The sequence below is a fragment of the Staurois parvus genome, unplaced genomic scaffold (assembly GCF_062004578.1).
Source record: "Staurois parvus isolate SC_StPar_1 unplaced genomic scaffold, SC_StPar_1.0 ptg000525l, whole genome shotgun sequence".
NCBI lineage: Eukaryota > Metazoa > Chordata > Amphibia > Anura > Ranidae > Staurois > Staurois parvus.
The window spans coordinates 2274557-2294627 of NW_028318321.1; positions in this window are offsets into that span (position 1 = coordinate 2274557).

The following is a 20071-nucleotide window of genomic DNA, read 5'->3' on the forward strand; positions in this document are numbered from 1 at the left end:
GCCATAGGCCCCTATATACCGCTTCCTCATGCTGCTGCCAGGTCCAGAGTCTCTCATGGGTCCCTGTACGGCCTCCCATTGCTGCTGTCTCCATCGCCACACTCTGCCATGTGCCACTTTCAGGTCTCCTCACACACTGCTGGTGTGTAGAATTTTTTGACATAGGGTGCTGGCAGATTATGGGCCTCCTATAGCTGCTGCCAGGCCCCTAATCTGCCATGGGCCCCTATATACCGCTTCCTCATGCTGCTGCCAGGTCCAGAGTCTCTCATGGGTCCCTGTACGGCCTCCCATTGCTGCTGTCTCCATCGCCACACTCTGCCATGTGCCACTTTCAGGTCTCACACACTGCTGGTGTGTGGAATTTTTTGACATAGGGTGCTGGCAGATTACGGGCCTCCCATAGCTGCTGCCAGGCCCCTAATCTGCCATAGGCCCCTATATACCGCTTCCTCATGCTGCTGCCAGGTCCAGAGTCTGTCATGGGTCCCTGTACGGCCTCCCATTGCTGCTGTCTCCATCGCCACACTCTGCCATGTGCCACTTTCAGGTCTCCTCACACACTGCTGGTGTGTAGAATTTTTTGACATAGGGTGCTGGCAGATTACGGGCCTCCCATAGCTGCTGCCAGGCCCCTAATCTGCCAAAGGCCCCTATATACCGCTTCCTCATGCTGCTGCCAGGTCCAGAGTCTCTCATGGGTCCCTGTACGGCCTCCCATTGCTGCTGTCTCCATCGCCACACTCTGCCATGTGCCACTTTCAGGTCTCCTCACACACTGCTGGTGTGTAGAATTTTTTGACATAGGGTGCTGGCAGATTATGGGCCTCCTATAGCTGCTGCCAGGCCCCTAATCTGCCATGGGCCCCTATATACCGCTTCCTCATGCTGCTGCCAGGTCCAGAGTCTCTCATGGGTCCCTGTACGGCCTCCCATTGCTGCTGTCTCCATCGCCACACTCTGCCATGTGCCACTTTCAGGTCTCCTCACACACTGCTGGTGTGTAGAATTTTTTGACATAGGGTGCTGGCAGATTACGGGCCTCCCATAGCTGCTGCCAGGCCCCTAATCTGCCATAGGCCCCTATATACCGCTTCCTCATGCTGCTGCCAGGTCCAGAGTCTCTCATGGGTCCCTGTACGGCCTCCCATTGCTGCTGTCTCCATCGCCACACTCTGCCATGTGCCACTTTCAGGTCTCCTCACACACTGCTGGTGTGTAGAATTTTTTGACATAGGGTGCTGGCAGATTATGGGCCTCCCATAGCTGCTGCCAGGCCCCTAATCTGCCATGGGCCCCTATATACCGCCTCCTCATGCTGCTGCCAGGTCCACAGTGTCTCATGCCATGTGCCACTTTCAGGTCTCCTCACACTGCTGGTGTGTTGAATTTTTTGACATAGGGTGCTGGCAGATTATGGGCCTCCTATAGCTGCTGCCAGGCCCCTAATCTGCCATAGGCCCCTATATACCGCTTCCTCATGCTGCTGCCAGGTCCAGAGTCTCTCATGGGTCCCTGTACGGCCTCCCATTGCTGCTGTCTCCATCGCCACACTCTGCCATGTGCCACTTTCAGGTCTCCTCACACACTGCTGGTGTGTAGAATTTTTTGACATAGGGTGCTGGCAGATTACGGGCCTCCCATAGCTGCTGCCAGGCCCCTAATCTGCCATAGGCCCCTATATACCGCTTCCTCATGCTGCTGCCAGGTCCAGAGTCTCTCATGGGTCCCTGTACTGCCTCCCATTGCTGCTGTCTCCATCGCCACACTCTGCCATGTGCCACTTTCAGGTCTCCTCACACACTGCTGGTGTGTAGAATTTTTTGACATAGGGTGCTGGCAGATTATGGGCCTCCTATAGCTGCTGCCAGGCCCCTAATCTGCCATAGGCCCCTATATACCGCTTCCTCATGCTGCTGCCAGGTCCAGAGTCTCTCATGGGTCCCTGTACGGCCTCCCATTGCTGCTGTCTCCATCGCCACACTCTGCCATGTGCCACTTTCAGGTCTCCTCACACACTGCTGGTGTGTAGAATTTTTTGACATAGGGTGCTGGCAGATTACGGGCCTCCCATAGCTGCTGCCAGGCCCCTAATCTGCCATAGGCCCCTATATACCGCTTCCTCATGCTGCTGCCAGGTCCAGAGTCTCTCATGGGTCCCTGTATGGCCTCCCATTGCTGCTGTCTCCATCGCCACACTCTGCCATGTGCCACTTTCAGGTCTCCTCACACTGCTGGTGTGTAGAATTTTTTGACATAGGGTGCTGGCAGATTACGGGCCTCCCATTGCTGCTGCCAGGCCCCTAATCTGCCATGGGCCCCTATACCGCCTCCTCATGCTGCTGCCAAGTCCAGAGTGTGTCATGGGTCCCTGTACGGCCTCCTATTGCTGCTGTCTCCATAGCCACACTCTGCCATGTGCCACTTTCAGGTCTCCTCACACTGCTGGTGTGTTGAATTTTTTGACATAGGGTGCTGGCAGATTACGGGCCTCCCATTGCTGCTGCCAGGCACGTAATCTGCCATGGGCCCCCGTACCGACTCCTCATGCTGTGACGTTGCAACAAGGTGGAATTCAACCCTACATATGTTAGACCGCCTTTACGAACAGCGAAAGGCCATCACCGATTTCCTGATGTTAAAAGCGGATAAAGGTACTCCCTGTGTAACTTAGATGTCAGCCATTGGCAGCTCATGCGTGACACCTGCGCTTGCTCAGGCCCTTTGAAGAGGCCACGCTATTCGTGAGTCGGCAGGACTATGGGATGAACGACGTCATTCCTCTGTTGCACGTCCTGGAACAAATGCTGTTAACAATGGCTGGTCAGGGTGCGGTAGACGTGGCGCACAGATCTCAACGCCACATGACCCCTGTGGGGGCAGGACAGGAAGAAGAGGAGGAGGTAGAGGAGGACATTGGTGCTCAGGAATTATTGAGTGAAATGGGTGGTTTTTCCACTCAGCGGACAGGAGTGGAGGAGCAGGAGCATCTGGTAGAGGAGGAGGAGGAGGAGACAGAGGACCCAGACGCACCGTGGCAGTATGCTGTGGAGATGGAGGCAGGGAGTCCCTCGCATTCCTTGGCACAAATGGCCCATAGCATGCTCGCTTGCTTGCGTAGCGACAGCCGAATAATAACCATCAGACAGAGGGATGACTTTTGGCTGTCCACCTTGTTGGACCCTCGCTACCGTTCAAAAATGGTGGCCTTTTTCACACCTGCTGAGAGGGAGGCCAAAATAACGTACTATAAAAACCACCTATGTAGTCAGCTGGTCTCTGCCTGTCTGCGCCAACGTCCATCCTCAGACACTGTGGGCCCTGTGCGCTCGCGTTCCGCTGCCATGGCAGCAGGGGAGGGGTGGGGTGGTAGGAGCAGTGGCAGCTCCACCAGCAGCGGCTGCCTCAGTCTGCAGTCGATGATGAGTAGCTTTCTTCACCAGCGCAGTGAGGAAACTACTAACCAGCCGCAGCAGCAGCAGCAGCAGCAGCATCAGGTGGACCTGGAGCATGACCTCAAACAACAGGCTTAGGCCTACTTGGACAGCACCCTGCCAACCGAGGTAGACAATCCCCTTGACTACTGGGCAACGAAACTTGACCTTTGGCCCCAACTAGCTGAATTTGCCCTTGAAAGGCTGTCATGCCCGGCCAGTAGCGTGGCATCGGAGCGCGTGTTTAGTGCGGCAGGAGGTATTGCAACTCCGCGGAGGACACGACTGTCCACCCAAAGTGTGGAGAGACTGACGTTTGTGAAAATGAATCAGGCGTGGATTAGTCTGGATTTCAAACCACCAGTTCCTGACACAACTGACTAAATCCGCCATGAATCATGCCCCAAACATGTGCCACTTTCAGGTCTCCTCACACTGCTGGTGTGTTCCATTTTTTGTCATAGGGTGCTGGCAGATTACGGGCCTCCCATAGCTGCTGCCAGGCCCCTAATCTGCCATGGGCCCCTATACCGCCTCCTCATGCTGCTGCCAAGTCCAGAGTCTCTCATGGGTCCCTGTACGGCCTCCCATTGCTGCTGTCTCCATCGCCACACTCTGCCATGTGCCACTTTCAGGTCTCACACACTGCTGGTGTGTAGAATTTTTTGACATAGGGTGCTGGCAGATTACGGGCCTCCCATAGCTGCTGCCAGGCCCCTAATCTGCCATAGGCCCCTATATACCGCCTCCTCATGCTGCTGCCAGGTCCAGAGTCTGTCATGGGTCCCTGTACGGCCTCCCATTGCTGCTGTCTCCATCGCCACACTCTGCCATGTGCCACTTTCAGGTCTCCTCACACTGCTGGTGGGTTCCATTTTTTGTCATAGGGTGCTGGCAGATTACGGGCCTCCCATAGCTGCTGCCAGGCCCCTAATCTGCCATGGGCCCCTGTTGTCGCTTGTTGGCATATTCCGCTCGTTCAGATGCTCCTTCTCCTGCTACTCCTCTTCACGGATTCCGTCAGCAGTCTTTCTTGGAATCCGTTTCCAAGAGACAACAGTTTGCGAGCACGCACCAGACGGTGCAGAAACTGAACGTCCTCCTGTCCAAGTTGCTGCTGCCAGGCTCGTAATCTGTCATGCGCCCCTGTACCGCCTCCTCATGCTGCTGCCAGGTCCAGAGTGTGTCATGGGCCCCCGTACCGACTCCAAATGCTGCTGCCAGGCCCGTAATCTGTCATGGGCCCCTGTACCGCCTCCCCATGCTGCTGCCACGTCCAGATTGTGTCATGGGTCCCTGTACGGCCTCCCATTGCTGCTGCCAGGCCTGTAATCTGCCATGGGCCCCCGTACCGACTCCTCATGCTGCTGCCAGGCCCGTAATCTGCCATGGGCCCCTGTACCGCCTCCTCATGCTGCTGCCAGGTCCAGAGTGTGTCATGGGTCCCTGTACGGCCTCCCATTGCTGCTGTCTCTATCGCCACACTCTGCCATGTGCCACTTTCAGGTCTCCTCACACTGCTGGTGGTTTCCATTTTTGTCATAGGGTGCTGTATGGCCTCCCATTGCTGCTGCCTCCACCGCCACACTGTGGCTCCACACTCTGGTTTTGGCCCCGTGACTGGCCAAATGAGTGAAGTGTGCGGTGATTCTAAGATCGACGGCACTCATCTGCATGTCATACTGCCTGACAGTATTATTTCTCTTCCCCAGCAGACTCCAAGGGCATTTAAATTAAAGGTACAGTGTTCAGCACTAATATTAAGTCTCTCTGAAGCCTAGAAACACCCTTTTTTAAGTTAAATTCACAGCGAATATATTCGACTCGAATCGAAATTTTTCTACGAATTCGCCGAATCAGTCGAATCGAATTTTTGAATACTTCGCTCATCTCTAGAGATAATCATTTATCTCAGTCACTGTTGAAAAATCAGTTTTATCCAGATAACCATAGAAACTAATCAGGAAATTCTTTAGTGTGCACACTCACCTAAAGCTGGCCATACATGGTTAGATTTTTGTTTGAACATTTGCATGGATATTCTAAAAATTTGTCCATCATTCTCTTTTTTTGCCATCATCAACTAATTTTTCTTTGTAAGCTCTTAAACTTCCCTGCTATTTCAATGTAATTGCAGATGTATTAAACTGGTTTCATTATAATGTGCAGTTTTTCCAAACAAAAATCATATTCACTGTTGTAATTTTGTTTGTTAAAGAAACATTTTCATCCTGCTCCTTCAAATTTTCCCACTATTGTTGAAAACGAATGAGGATTTGATCCCAGTAGCTATTGGAAAAGCTAACAACTTTACTTGGACGCCTAGTGGAGGAGGCAACGGGACACACAAGGAGGCTCATTACATTTATATTTGCAGCAGCTAGGATCTCCATTGCTAGATCTTGGAAATCACCTGTGGTTTCTTTGTACCTATTGAAATCCAAATTGACTTGGATAATGGTTAGTGAACGCCTTTCGGCAATCTTTCAAGACAGACTGGATTTCTTTGAAAAGATTTGGGACCTCTGGTTCAAAATATCTTTCAGATGCCTAACATGATACAATTGGGTCTGTAATTGCTCTCTGGATTAGGTGCTTTTCCCCCTCTTTCTTTTTCTTTTTCTATAATTATTTCCTCTTCCTATTCTATTAAGGATCTGATAAGGCCCTTGGGCCACATGTTGGGAGGTAAAATCATGTGGAATTTCACCCTAGATCCCTCTGTTTTTCATTTTAGTAATGGAGGTGTACCTGGGTCTAAGCCCATATATCATCAAGACCTTTGGACTGTTTTATTTAGGGAATAATTATAGTGGTTAATCTGTTACCTTTGATTGACTAATTTGTTGCTAAACACTGATTGTGAAGTATAATATTCTTGCAAGTGTAATCGAATTCTATTGTCACATTTCTACTGAAAAATCTAATAAACATATTGGAAAAGAAAATCTAACAAACATTCCAAAAATGAAAAATTTCAAACTGAATTCTATTGCTGTGTAACCAGGTTAAGAGGAGTAGCAGAACTACAGTTAAAACTATTTTTTGTTTTTGATGGAATGGAAAGGAACTTTTAGAATGACTTTCTTTGTCCCCTCCAGGTTAATCAACCTCAATATTTGTGACTAAGACAGAAAATGGGAGGAAATCCAAAATGCTATGATTATCACTGGAAAAGCGGGTATATCTTTCAATGAGTACACCTCCTCTGGAGACAACTGTTACAGTTGGGATTTTCCCTCAATATGTGGAGATTTCTACTCACTTTATGTCTTATCTTCAAGGCAGGAAATTAAAAGGATTCTCTCCAATAAAAATACAAACAGCAATTACAATCTGATTCCAAACACTTTACTCTCCAACTAAGCAAAAAGTTTCAAGTGTATGTTAATATCTGTTATTTGCAATGAGAAATTGCTACCCAATGTCCTATGCTACAAAACTAAGTCTACAATTCTATTAGTGGCTGTTTAGAATATATATATAGAAACGTATTCTTGAATCACTGTAAATAAAATCCACAGTGCTGGATTTCAATTTACTCCCTGAGCCAGTCCTTTTATTTAATTACATAACTTTTTAAATTCCTTTTTTTTATTTTCAGGTATGAACCTAATCCGGAAATAGTTAATTTTGCAGCAGCACCCCCAGGATAACTGAGTCACTGCATGTGCACTGTTTGACGTGGATATAGGAAGGATTATATGGAAAAAAAGTGCCTTGACCAAACATGGAGGTAGGAAATTGCTCATCAAAATCTCATATATATGTTCTTACCAATCTCTAGTACCAAGTACTGGCACAGAATTAGAGTCTGGCAGGTCTGCAGCTTGTAGTTTCTTTTACCTTTTATAATCTGGCTCCAGTTTGAATGACACACATCGGTATGCTGTGCCACACCAATAGCATTGTCTGTTTTATTGGGTTATAGTAATATATTCAGTTATGCAATTTCTGAATCAGATTTTAGGATGAATAACACCTCATTTGCTAAAAATTTGATAAAGAGCATTTAGGGCACTTTTTCACTGAGTTAGTGCAAGAAACATACAAAATAAGTCAGATTTCAGTTAAAGTCAAATCAATGAAAGGTAATTTTTTATTGAGTACTTTGATTTATGGCATTTTTCTTTTTTAATGTGTACATTTTAAATGTTTGCAGCAGGTTACATTTTAGTGTATAAAGTCTGGTGCACTAATTAATTAAATGAGCCTATTACTATAAAAACCACAACCGCCCCTGGAAAAATAAAAACTTGGTCCCGAAATGTCCCTATCCATAGCCTATCCCTCCATAACAAAAAAGAACACTCTAATACTTAACCCTTTCCTTTTCTGAGCTGTTGAAACAAACCTACCCTTAAAACAAACTGGTAAAGTGGGTCTGCTGTGGGTGTAATGCAGAGGACTTGGAGGCACTTCTGCTCTGTCCATCCGCTGAGTCAGTCTGATTGGAAACATTTCAGGCAAGTACTGGTAGTGTTAAAGCTTGCCTCTTTCATTGTCTGATCAGAACAGCCCAGCATTTTTATAGTTATAATTTATACTTATCAGCAGCCCTTTTGTTGATTATAGTGTTATTTAATCTTCTCTTTAAACCTAGCACTTTACCTACCCCCTAAAAAAGCCAACCCTTTCTCAACACTTACCCGTCAAAACCCTAACACTCAATCAAATCCCCCAACCTTTGACCCTAACACTAAAAAACATGAAACATGCTACATTAATAAACGATCTATAGCAAAATGCGATATATTCCACTTCCGCTCCACTCCAACATTAGAGCTATTCATCTGGCAAAACCTGAAGCATGAAAAGTTGAATGCCAACTATGAAGGAGTTCTAATATATTAGCAAACTTACTTCAAGTGGTGTTGATATCCTCTCAATTTTATGTACGAAATGGGGGATAAGTCCAATAATGGAATTTCCTATTAAGAAATGGAGTGGTTGTGTCTAACTTAAGAAAAATAGGAGGCAGAGTTTGAGGATATCAGTTATAGAGCATAAATGTACCATAATTATTTAATATTAACTAGGTATTACCTAAACATGCAATCATCTATGAAAATAATTAAGAAGGTGACTGTTTCTGTAAATTGTACTAAGCACATTATGTAAATTTTTAATTACTAGGATTTAAATGAGCTTTCTAACACATGGCATAACATATTTAAGCATGTTATTTAAATCCCTTCAACAAAGCAGTCAGTAATGTTTGTATATGAAATGATTATGCCCTGCACTATTTGTAAAATAACAAGAGGATGTCTGTAATATTGGGGAATATTTCTGAGCTTTTGGTCATGTAATGAACATGATACAGCTTGTAGCTTTCACTCATATACATTAAAGTGTGTATGCTGTCAGTTTAATAATAATTATTATACAATCCACACTATGAGACTGTGACACGTGCCTCATACGAACAGGCTCAAACATGATTCTATGGCTTCTACTGTAATATCCCAGTAACAAAGTAACAAGCAGTTTGCTTTTTTAAAAAATTCTGACCACTGACTGTAATGTATTAGCATTCTAACGGCCCTATCCTTAAAAGAGAAGTATGGCCAAAGCTCTTTCGGCCATACTTCTCTTGTGAGTCACAGGAGCACACTTACCTATGCTCTCTTGTGACCCAGAATCAGCCAACAGTGGGTCAAAGCCTGCTGTTGGCTGATGTTACAGAGCTTACCCACACTTTGTAGGGATCCTAACAATAATGTCAGGATCCACCTAGATGCCTGATCATCAGCTGGCTCAGCCTCTCAGTGCTGAGAGTATGAGCCAGCCGCTTATGCTCTCTCCCCTGCATGATGCTTCAGTGAGCACTGGAGGGGCAGAGTAGATAGCAGTGACTGACAGTCACCTATATCTGCCCAGAGCGGATCTGAGAACTGAACGATCAGTGTTCACGTGATAGATCGGTTCTGGGCCTACAGCTAGCAGAGAACATCTTGCAGCGTCAGGTCGATGCTGCAGCAGGTAGATGAGTATGTGTGTTCATGTTTATTTTTTATATTCCCACACTTCTCTTTTAAGTGCTAAACTTTAAGAGATACATTTTAAAGTAATCCTGTGCTTTACTACATATTGCAGGGCAAAGCAACAACTGACTCCCTTCCCAGGAACTTACACTTTCTTTCCTTCACTCACCACCACTCTGGAGCAAGGATAGAAAACCAAGAGTAAGTTTTCAGTCACTTTAGTCAGAGCTCACAGAGGGCAGAGGACATCTTCTCTTCTCCAAGTCACATGCTCTTCCATCTATTTTTGGGTGTTGCCACGTGCTTTTGTTAAGAGTGAGATCTGGTTTTGGCACAGTGGAGGAGTAAGCGTAACCTAGGACAAAAAGTGTTAATCACAGGATTACCAGGTGAAAATAAAGGTTATACAAGTCTGGAAAAAAAAGAAAACCAAAGCAGCCACCTCATCTAAAGAATGGTAAGCTGAAATGAATTATAGTTTTGTTTCTGAGTATAGATACACTTCTGAGAGGACCTGCCATCAAAATTGTGTAGCACTTTCCGTAAAGGACTTGCTGCTTTTATTGGGTCTTTCAGTCCTTGAGGAGGATGACCTACTCTGGCAGCTACTGTACTCACTGATACACCTTTAGTTTGTTACAAATTTTATTGAACAAGACTACCCTGCAGGAAAGAACAGTTAGATACAATAAAAAACAGTAATGCACCATGGTATATGTGATTTACACAGCAACAGCAAGTTTTGGTGAAACACAATCGTTTCAGGGGTTATAGTTCACAGATAAACAATACTGCAAGCAGACTCTTACATTTAAATTCTAAACAGTAATAAGATATTCATAAACATTGCTTGACTAAAGTGAGAATCGTTTCCTAAACCACTGACCAGTAGACTCTATATATAGTTGGCCAGCATTGGGGCCCTTCATAGCACTCATCTCCAATTCTCCCATTCACTCAATTCAAAAAAAGGCTCTATGGAGGGCTTATCTTGCAGAAGAACATCCTTTCTCACTCTCTGTACCACACATGCTCCCACAAAGTCTAAGAGCCCTCAAACAATCACAATGAGACAGCTATCCCATGTCAAATGAGTGCTGCACAAAGTGCATAGTACTCACAAAAAACAAACTCTGTCTTTGTCCTTATGAATACTGATAGGTAATGAGGACTCAGTCTCTGTCCCTAGGGATAAGCAGTACCTACCCCTCCAAACATAGCCATTTGGTCCTGGTCTCACTCAGAAGTTTAGTCCCCCTCTCTCTTCCGGAGCCTGGTATGCCATACAACAGCTTGTGGACACTGTATGCCTGGAATCCCCATGACACAAACACAGTCATGATTTCTTTTTAGCGCATTACTGATGTAGCAGCTGCATGGACTTTACCCACCCAAAAAATCCTACTCATTCCGCAGCTGCACATCACAGGTCTCTTCAAGCGTTCCTCTCCTCCTCTCTCCCAAGACCCAGCATGCCCTCCTTTCTGGAAGTCTCTCCAACCAATAGAAATCCCAGTAACATCAGTCTGGTATCTTCCAAATTAGTCACTGCCTGTGTTAGGGACACTTTTCTGTTCAGCATTGCCCACTGGTGCATGTTATAACAGGATGTTTCAGTTCTGCCAGAAAATGTACTAAAAAATAAAAGATAAAAAACCTCAGTCCCAGCTTTGGATACTTCTTGAAGGTGTTAATGACATCTCCATGTTTTACTGCTGCCTTAAAGGATAGCTGGGCACTGATAATCCCATGAGAATGTACAATAGCCCATTTCAGGAGTACATTCTCATGTGATTTCAAGTAACCTCGTCCACATCTCCTAAAAGTAGTGTAGGCCTGATGTAAGGTGAATATTTTTTTTGTAAAATTTTTATTTTTGTTGTTTTTGGTAACTTATTTAATTTAAGCTGCAAGGTGCTGGCAGAAAAGTGAACCTTTCATTTTCACAGAAAGTCCATTTTAAGCATAATAGTTTAAATTGGCCCTTAGGCTCGCAGAACTGCACTGGTTACAGATTTGACAAGATCCATCATGTGGTGGCACTTTTGACCCAAGGCAAATAATGTACAGGGCTGAGTCATTATTAACAATCATAGTAGGTTTGGTACATTATGGTTACTATGATTCATCAGTGTTACTAACAGTCGTGCTCAACTCTTGATGCTGTAGGCTTTATTGTTAATACCGGAGAAAGTCCTATGTTACTGCCTCCAAGAATTCACATGAATCCTTGTGAAATCTGTTAAACCTCTGGAAAAAGAATGTTAAAAGAAAAGTGAAGAGTAATTTGTGGTGGAAAAGGCTTAAGTAAAGCTTAATTATGAACATGTATCCAGCTGTAAAGTGTTGTTTTGAAAACTTTCATTGATGTACAGAACGAGTACAATTTTTTGGTTTGGATGACCTGGGAATTATAGCAGCAGCTATAAAACAAGCAAGGATTACTATATAACAAAGAGACTGTATAAAAGAAAGTAATGGTTCTGACATCACAGTGCATGTTCTAAAGATTCCACTAAGATGTGTGACAATGGCATAGAATGAAAGCATTATTAACAGAACAAAAACTATGGGATTTATACTGTATGATACATAGCTAGGCTGCAAAACATCTATCTTCACAGAACTTACTAAGACCCCTAGCATAAAAGTAGGATATTGGGGACTGTCATCCCAATAAAAATGTAGTTAAAGGTTTCCCACCTACTCAACTGGTAGAATTACCAGTACAGAAATAATTAATAGAAGTAGATTCATCTTTTTTCTATGTTTACTTTGATTCCATCTCAATGCAGAGCTCTAGTCAAGATCATTGTATGCTCACCTGTGCTACAATAGGTTGGTTAGGAGAAGCACACTCTTTGATGTTCACTACTTTAATTATTATTAGTCCTTTTGAAATAGTGTGCCAGAAAAATTCTCAGTGGAGAAGAAAGTGACTTTGTTCACTATTTACGTATCATCCTTTGAAACAAAATGCATCAAGTCTCATTAAGAAGGAGATGTCATACTTGTGCTGTGCTCTACAGCCAACAAAATTAGGGATGCTAATTTTCCGTTCATAAAACAATGGTAACAAAGTTTTGATCCTAGAATTAAAACTAGTCTATGGGCACACATCTACAAATGCATACTGATGGACATTTAGTGGTCAGATATTTCCATCCTCACAAAACTAATGTGAGATGTTTGAAGGGTGACTCCACCTTCATGAAAAAAACATAGCAAATATAAAAAATATATACTATATGCAAGCGCTACACAAGCCAAATTGTAATTTAATGTTATTAACAATTACCTTTCCTTTATAATGTGCAGCCATGTTAATTTTCTGTAAAATTCAATGCAATATGGAAACCTGGAGGCCTTCTGAACATAGTATTTTCTGCACAAGGGATATCTTGCAAAAATAAGCATGTAACAAAATTGTCAAGCACACTTCCTTACTGCTGAAACTTAACTTGTAACTTAGGCTTTCACTACTAAACCTTTTCTTTAATCAAACTCAACAACTGAACCTAACCCCCAATATAACCCATAACAATTTTGCCCCCTAACACTTACCTCTTAACTTTTTGCTGAAATGCCTAATACTTTAAGTGACCCATACTGCCATTCCTCTTGCTATCCTGTCAAAAAGGCTCTATACATAACGGCTGATTGTTAGCTTTTTATTGCTCCCTCTTTAATTTTACAGCTCTAGAAATCCCCAGATATCAGCTGTCAAAATTCTGTATAAAAAACTGAGGTACTGCTAGTTGGGATAGCAAATAGACATAACCTAGTGCTTTACCCCCAAAACCTAACCCTAACCTCCACTGATAACCCCTGACCCTATCTTAACCTTAATCTCAACCCTAAGCTTAACCTTTAACATACCTCACATACATACTTATTTTTTCATGTCTGAAAATCAGGACCTCGGACTCTGGGAACAAAACTGCCCAGTCCTTACGCCAAAGAGGAAGCAGCACTGATATCATGCTACCAATGTAAGGTATGTAGAACATGGCAGCCACAAGAATCAGTTACTGTACAAGCTGCTCAGTTACAGTGGCCTAGGAGACACAGCACTGCTTCCAGTTATTAATGCAAAATAAGTAAACGACTGAAACCATAAACATATCCTTGATGAAGAACGATGAAAGTCCTGCTAATAAGATGATTATAAATGTAATATAAAGGTATATTACAGTATGTACCAGATAACCAAACCAGGGGCGGACTGACCATTTGGAAACTCTGCATTGCCCGAGGGCCCGGGGTCAGTAGGGGGCCCCATGAGATGCCCCTGGTACCTTTTTCATAGGCTTTTTTGAGTTTGGGCAAGGGCACAGGGACCCCATTGCTCGGGGGCCCCATGAGTTGTCAGTCTGCCCCTGAATCAAACTAATACCTCTGAGTGGGGTCACATGGCCAACCATTGTTTCCTTACCTACATGCATTTTTATTGTTTTTTCTGTATCTTTTGTAGGCACTGTATATGAAAACTCCTCAAGATAACAAAAAATTTGATGTATTTATTTTACTTTTTTATTATCACATCTCAGGCAATCCTAGTAAAGTGTGTTCCAACTTGAGAACTTCCACTGTTAGCTGAGCCATATGTGTTCATCTAGGCTACGAATCTTTGTGCCATTAATCCTTGAATACAGATTCAGAGATATAGCTTAACTTTAATACACCTGGAAAAAACTTGTTGTTTCTTGAAGTCACAAACCTATAGCAATATCATTATCCTAAAAGGACTGTGGAGTTTTCATTTACAGCAACATCACGAGTGACTAATAGAAAGCATGCATTTTAAAAAAAAATGCTACAGATAAAAATCACATTAGCCTTCATATCTCACATGATTCTTTGAATATTTCAGATGTTGCCATAGTTGCACCTGCTGTCCTGGGGCTTTCTCTCTCTGTTGTCTAGTACAGACTTGTAAATCTAAGAGAGTGACCCCCCCTCAGTCACAAAATAGACATTCCATACACATATAGTATCATATTGGATGCTCCACAATATTTCCTAGAATCATTGCATAATTATCATCTTTATACCACATTTCATCTTGGACATTCTAAATGTCGAGTAAGACTTCTTTTTGAAGGTCATAGACTTAAAATCTTACCGGGGCATTTCAAGGAGACCTGAGAAGTGTAATGCAGTCAGAGACTCAATGTTTTCTGGTACATCAAGTTTAATGTTAATATTAGACAATGACATACAGAACAAACACATGGAGGAAGGGAAGTTGGCATAAAAAGGGGACTGTTTGGTAGCAGCGTGGATGGAATTGTTACAGTCGTGTTCAAAATAAAAGCAGTGTGTTAAAAAAAGTGAATAAAGCTCAAAATCCTTCTAACAGCTTTTATTTCCATACACACAAATGCATTGGGAACACTACACATTCTATTCTAAATCAAAACATGAAGAAAAATATATCAAATTTGTGTTGTTCCTCTAAAAAAATGTAAGAAAAGTGAATATTAGACTGTTCAAAAAAATAGCAGTGTTTGTATTCTTCTTTACAAACTCAAACATTCACTATATAAACTGAAAAATGTTTGAAGATTTTGCTTACCTTTGAATCACTTAATTAATATTTAGTTGCATAAGCACTGTTTCTGAGAACTGCTGTACATCTGTGTTGCATGGAGTCAACCAACTTCTGACACCTGTGAACAGGTATTCCAGCCCAGGATGATTGGACTACATTCCACAGTTCTTCTCTATTTCTTGGTTTTGCCTCAGAAACTGCATTTTTGATGTCACCCCACAAGTTTTCTATTGCATTAAGATCCGAGGATTGGGCTGGCCACTCCATAACGTCAATCTTGTTGGTCTGGAACCAAGATGTTGCACATTTACTGGTGTGTTTGGGGTCCTTGTCTTGTTGGAACACCCATTTCAAGAGCATTTCCTCTTCAACATAAGGCAGCAAGACCTCTTCAAGTATTCTGATGTATTTAAACTGATCCATGATCCCTGGTATGCGATAAATAGGCCCAACACCGTAGTATGAGAAACATCCCCATATCATGATGCTTGCGCAACCATGCTTCACTGTCTTCACAGTGTACTGTGGCTTGAATTCAGCGTTTGGGGGTCGTCTGATAAACTGTCTCCGGCCACTACACCCAGAAAGAACAATCTTACTTTCATCAGTCCACAAAACGTTGCGCCATTTCTCTTTAGGCCATTCAATGTGCTCTTTGGCAAATTGTAACCTCTTCAGCACATGTCATTTTTTCAACAGTGGGACTTTCCGGGGGCTTATTGCAGATAGCTTGGCTTCACATAGGCGTCTTCTAATTGTAACAGTACTCACAGGTAACTTTAGACCTTCTTTGATCTTCCTGGAGCTGATTGTTGGCTCAGTCCTTGCCATTTTGGCTATTCTTCTATCCATTCGAATGGTAGTTTTTCGCTTTCTTCCACGTCTTTCAGGTTTTGGTTGCCATTTTAAAGCATCTGCGATCATTTTAGCTGAGCAGCCTATCATTTTCTGCACTTCTTTATATGTTTTCCCCTCTCCAATCAACTTTTTAATCAAGGTAAGCTGTTCTTCTGAACAATGTCTGGAACGACCCATTTTCCTCAGAATTTTAGAGAGAAATGCACTGTAATCAGCATGTACAACATTTACTGCCTTCCTTCTTTAAATAAGAGAAATAATTGCCACCTGTTTTTCAAAGAATGAATGACCTCACTAATAGAACTCCACACTGCTATTATTTTGAACATGCCCCTTCAATTAGTGATTCAATTACACAGAATCAGCAGCATGCATGTCATGACTGTTGGGTCTGTTGGATTTCTATTAGTCTACTACACCTGCTAGTAAATTATTTGCCATGTAGAAATATCATTTCTACCAAAAACAGTGATTGATCAGATTAGTGATGTCTGACTGATAATATTTTGAACACAACTGTATATGCAAATTCTGCCAATGGAAGGAGAGACACCCAGTCATCCTGTGAGTAAGAAGAGAAACATTGTAAATATTGCTCAAGGGTCTGGTTTGTCCTCTCAGTTTGCCCATTCGTTTGTGGATGATACGCAGAAGAAAAGTGAAGTTTGATCTCTAGTGCCTCACACAGAGCTTTCCAGAACTTAGAGGTGAACTGCACTCCCTGATCGGATACGATATTGCTGGGAATACATGTAACCTCACAATCTCTTTAATGAAAGCAGAAGCAGTCTCAGCAGCAGAAGGAGTCCCTCTCAGGAGTATGAAATGGGCAATTTTTGACAGACGATCAACCACAACAAAGATGGTGGTGAACCCTTCAGATGGGGGAAGCTCTACAATAAAGTCCAGAGAAATCATACTCCATGGTTTTTCAGGAACTGGAAGGGATTCCAATAGGCCCCAGGTTTTGGATCTATCAGACTTGTTTCGGAGGCATACTGAGCAAGATCTAACGTAATTTTTACGATCTTTTATTAAGTTTGGCCACCAAAAGGAACGAGAGACCAAATTTGAGGTCTTGTGGATCCCGAAGTGACCAAAGGATGGCCATGGCATCTTTTAAGAATGAGAGTCCTGAGTTGTTCCGGTATATAAATCTGTTCTTTATGCAGATGCAGGCCATCCCTTAGCTGAAGATGCATATCCAAGGGGGGTGGATGATCATCAACCGCTTCCTTTATTTGTGATACAAGGTCTGCTTGGAGGAGTAAAAAGTTTTTAGCTGGCAGGATCGTGTCAGGCTCAGATGGTACTATTGGGTCATGATACATGCGTGAGAGTGCATCGGGTTTGTCGTTCTTTGATCCTGGACGGTATGTTAAGTGAAACACAAAGTGAAAGAAGAAAAGTGCCCATCTTACCTGCCGTGGCCTTAGGCGTTTTGCAGTTCTCAAGTATTCCAGATTTTTGTGATCCATAAAAATGAGGATAGGGTGTGAAGCTCCCTCCAGCAAGTAGCGCCATTCCTCGAGGGCTGCCTTGATGGCTAACAGCTCCCTGTCTCCTACGTCATAGTTCCTTTCAGGGGAGCTTAACTTTCTAGAGAAGAAGGCAACAGGGTGAAGGAGGGACTTGAGTCCTTGACGTTGAGACAATATAGCTCCAACAGCATTTTCAGAAACGTCTACTTCGAGAACATAAGCTAAAGCAGGATCTGGGTGCTTCAGGATAAGAGCAGAAGTGAATAAGGTCTTTAATTGTTCAAAAGCTGCTTGAGCCCAAATGGAGTCCATTTGAAAGCAACATGTTGCCTGGTTAACTGCGTGACTGGTGCAATGTTACCGGAAAAGTTCATAATGAATTTCCTATAGAAATTAGCAAATCCCACAAAGTGTTGTACCGCTTTCCTGTCTCATGGGATGGGCCACTATAATAGAGAGGTCACTTTTTGAGGATCCATAGCAATGCCATCGGGAATAATCACAAGTCTGAGGAACTGAATGGTCTGTTTCTCAAATTCGCACTTTTCAGCTTTGGCATAGAGGTGATGTTGGCGTAACCTACCTAGTATCTTCTTCACGTGGTCCCGGTGTTGTTCTATTGAGCTTGAGAAGACTAGGATGTCATCCAAATAGTCCCGGAATATATCATTAACGAAATGTTGGAATGTTGCTGGGGCATTACAAAGGCCAAATGGCATAACCAGGTATTCGAAGTGCCCAAAGCATGTTTGAAAGGCCGTCTTCCATTCAACCCCTTCACGAATTCTGACTAAATTGTATGCACCTCTCAGATCTAGTTTTGAAAAGACACATGCCCCTCGTAGCCTTTGGAACAATTCAGGAATCAGAGGAAGAGGATAGCGGTTCTTGACTGTTATCTTATTTAGATCATGATACTCCACACATGGTCTAGGAGTATGATCTTTCTTTTCGACAAAGAAGATGCCAGCTCCCGCTGGTGATGTAGAGGAACGAATAAACCCTTTTTCCAGGCTTTCATCTATGTAATTCCAGAGGACCTCTAGTTCCAATTCGGAGAGAGGGTACTTTCGCCCAAAAGGAATCTCAGCATCAGGCAGGAGTTCAATAGGACAATCGAAGGGCCAGTGTGGGGGAAGAGCATTGGCACTCATTTTGTTGAATACATCCAAGTAATCATGGTAGACAGCAGGGACAAGTTTCATCATATCTGAATCAGGATGGATGCTAAGAAGAGGAATCACTGCGCATGGTTCCTTTGGAATGCAATGAGTCTGACAGTATTCGGAAGAAAAGAGGATTTCCCTGGAGAGCCAGTTGATGGATGGGTTGTGCGCCGTTAGCCAGGGCATGCCGAGGATGACCGGAAACATTGGTGAGGTTATGACATCCAGACGTAGAAGTTCCTGATGTCCTGAGGATGAGTGGCAGAAGACTGGCATAGTCTTTTGCGTCACTGGGCCAGAACTGATACCAGAGCCATCAGCCAGATGGACTGAAAATCTTTGTTTCTTGCTACAGAGAGGGATATTGTATTGATTAGCAAAGATAGAATCCATGAAAAAGCTACAGGCACCAGAGTCTATAATTGCTAAAACAGAAATAGTTCTTTCAGCAAGTTGCAAGTGAAGAAGGAAGGAGAGGTGCATTTGACTCGTTCCTTGTGGGTGTATCATATGGAACCAGCTAGGAGAGGGCTTAGGAGGTCTCACTGGACATGTCAGTACATAGTGACCCGCATCACCACAGTAGAGGTGGAGGTTGGAGTTTTCTCATCGAGGACGTTCAGCAGAGGATCAGGTGGCCTCCAAAAGTTCCTATGAGGAGAATTATGATGCCCCCTTTTGCTGGAGAGTATGTCTGATGTGACAGCAGTGGGTGAGGGGACAGGAGTCTTTATTTCAGAGCAGATCAAGACACCCCTGCTAGTTCTTTCACCCTACCTTTCCCGGAGCCATCGGTCGATTTGAATGGCTAGGCTTATCAGGTCCTCTAGCCTGGTTGGTACCCCTACTCGGGCAAGCTCATCTTTCAAGATGTTAGAGAGACCAAGGCAAAACTGATGGCGGAGAGCAGACTCATTCCATTGAGTGTCAGAACTCCATATACGGAACTCAGTGACATATTCCTCTATAGGCCTTTGGCCTTGCTGTAGCTTGCTAAGCATAGATTTTGCAGTCTGATGACGGAAGGGATCAGCGTAAAGTTGTGACATCGCTGAGAAAAAATAGTCCGTAGAAGTCAGAACCGAATCATGTTGCTCATGTAGGTGGAGTGCCCAGGATTGGGGTTCATTCTGAAGGAGTGAAATAATGAATCCCACTTTGGTGCTTTGTGATGCAAAGGTTCTTGGTAGCAGAGAAAAATATAGCTCACAGGAGTTACAAAAGGTTCGAAACTTCCTGCGGTCTCCCGTAAAATACTCAGGTATTGGCACCTGGGGTTCCGGTAGAGGAGAAGTTCCATGAATTATGCTGAGCTCTGTCTGGGTAGTTATGTCTGAGACTGCAGAGGGACCCATGGCTGTTGAGACATCTGACTTTGTTGGTAGTTGGTTTTCCATATGCTCAAGGTTTCTTTGCAAGCTCTGCACCTTTAAGACAAGGCAGATATTGATTGACAGATGTTCCCCATTGCAGAGGCCTCCCTTTCAGACTCCATCACTGGCTGACTGGTACTGTCACCTGATTAGAGACTGAAATGACGAGGTCAGCCTCACTTGTGTCACTAGCCCTGACCCCACTAGAAGGGGAACAG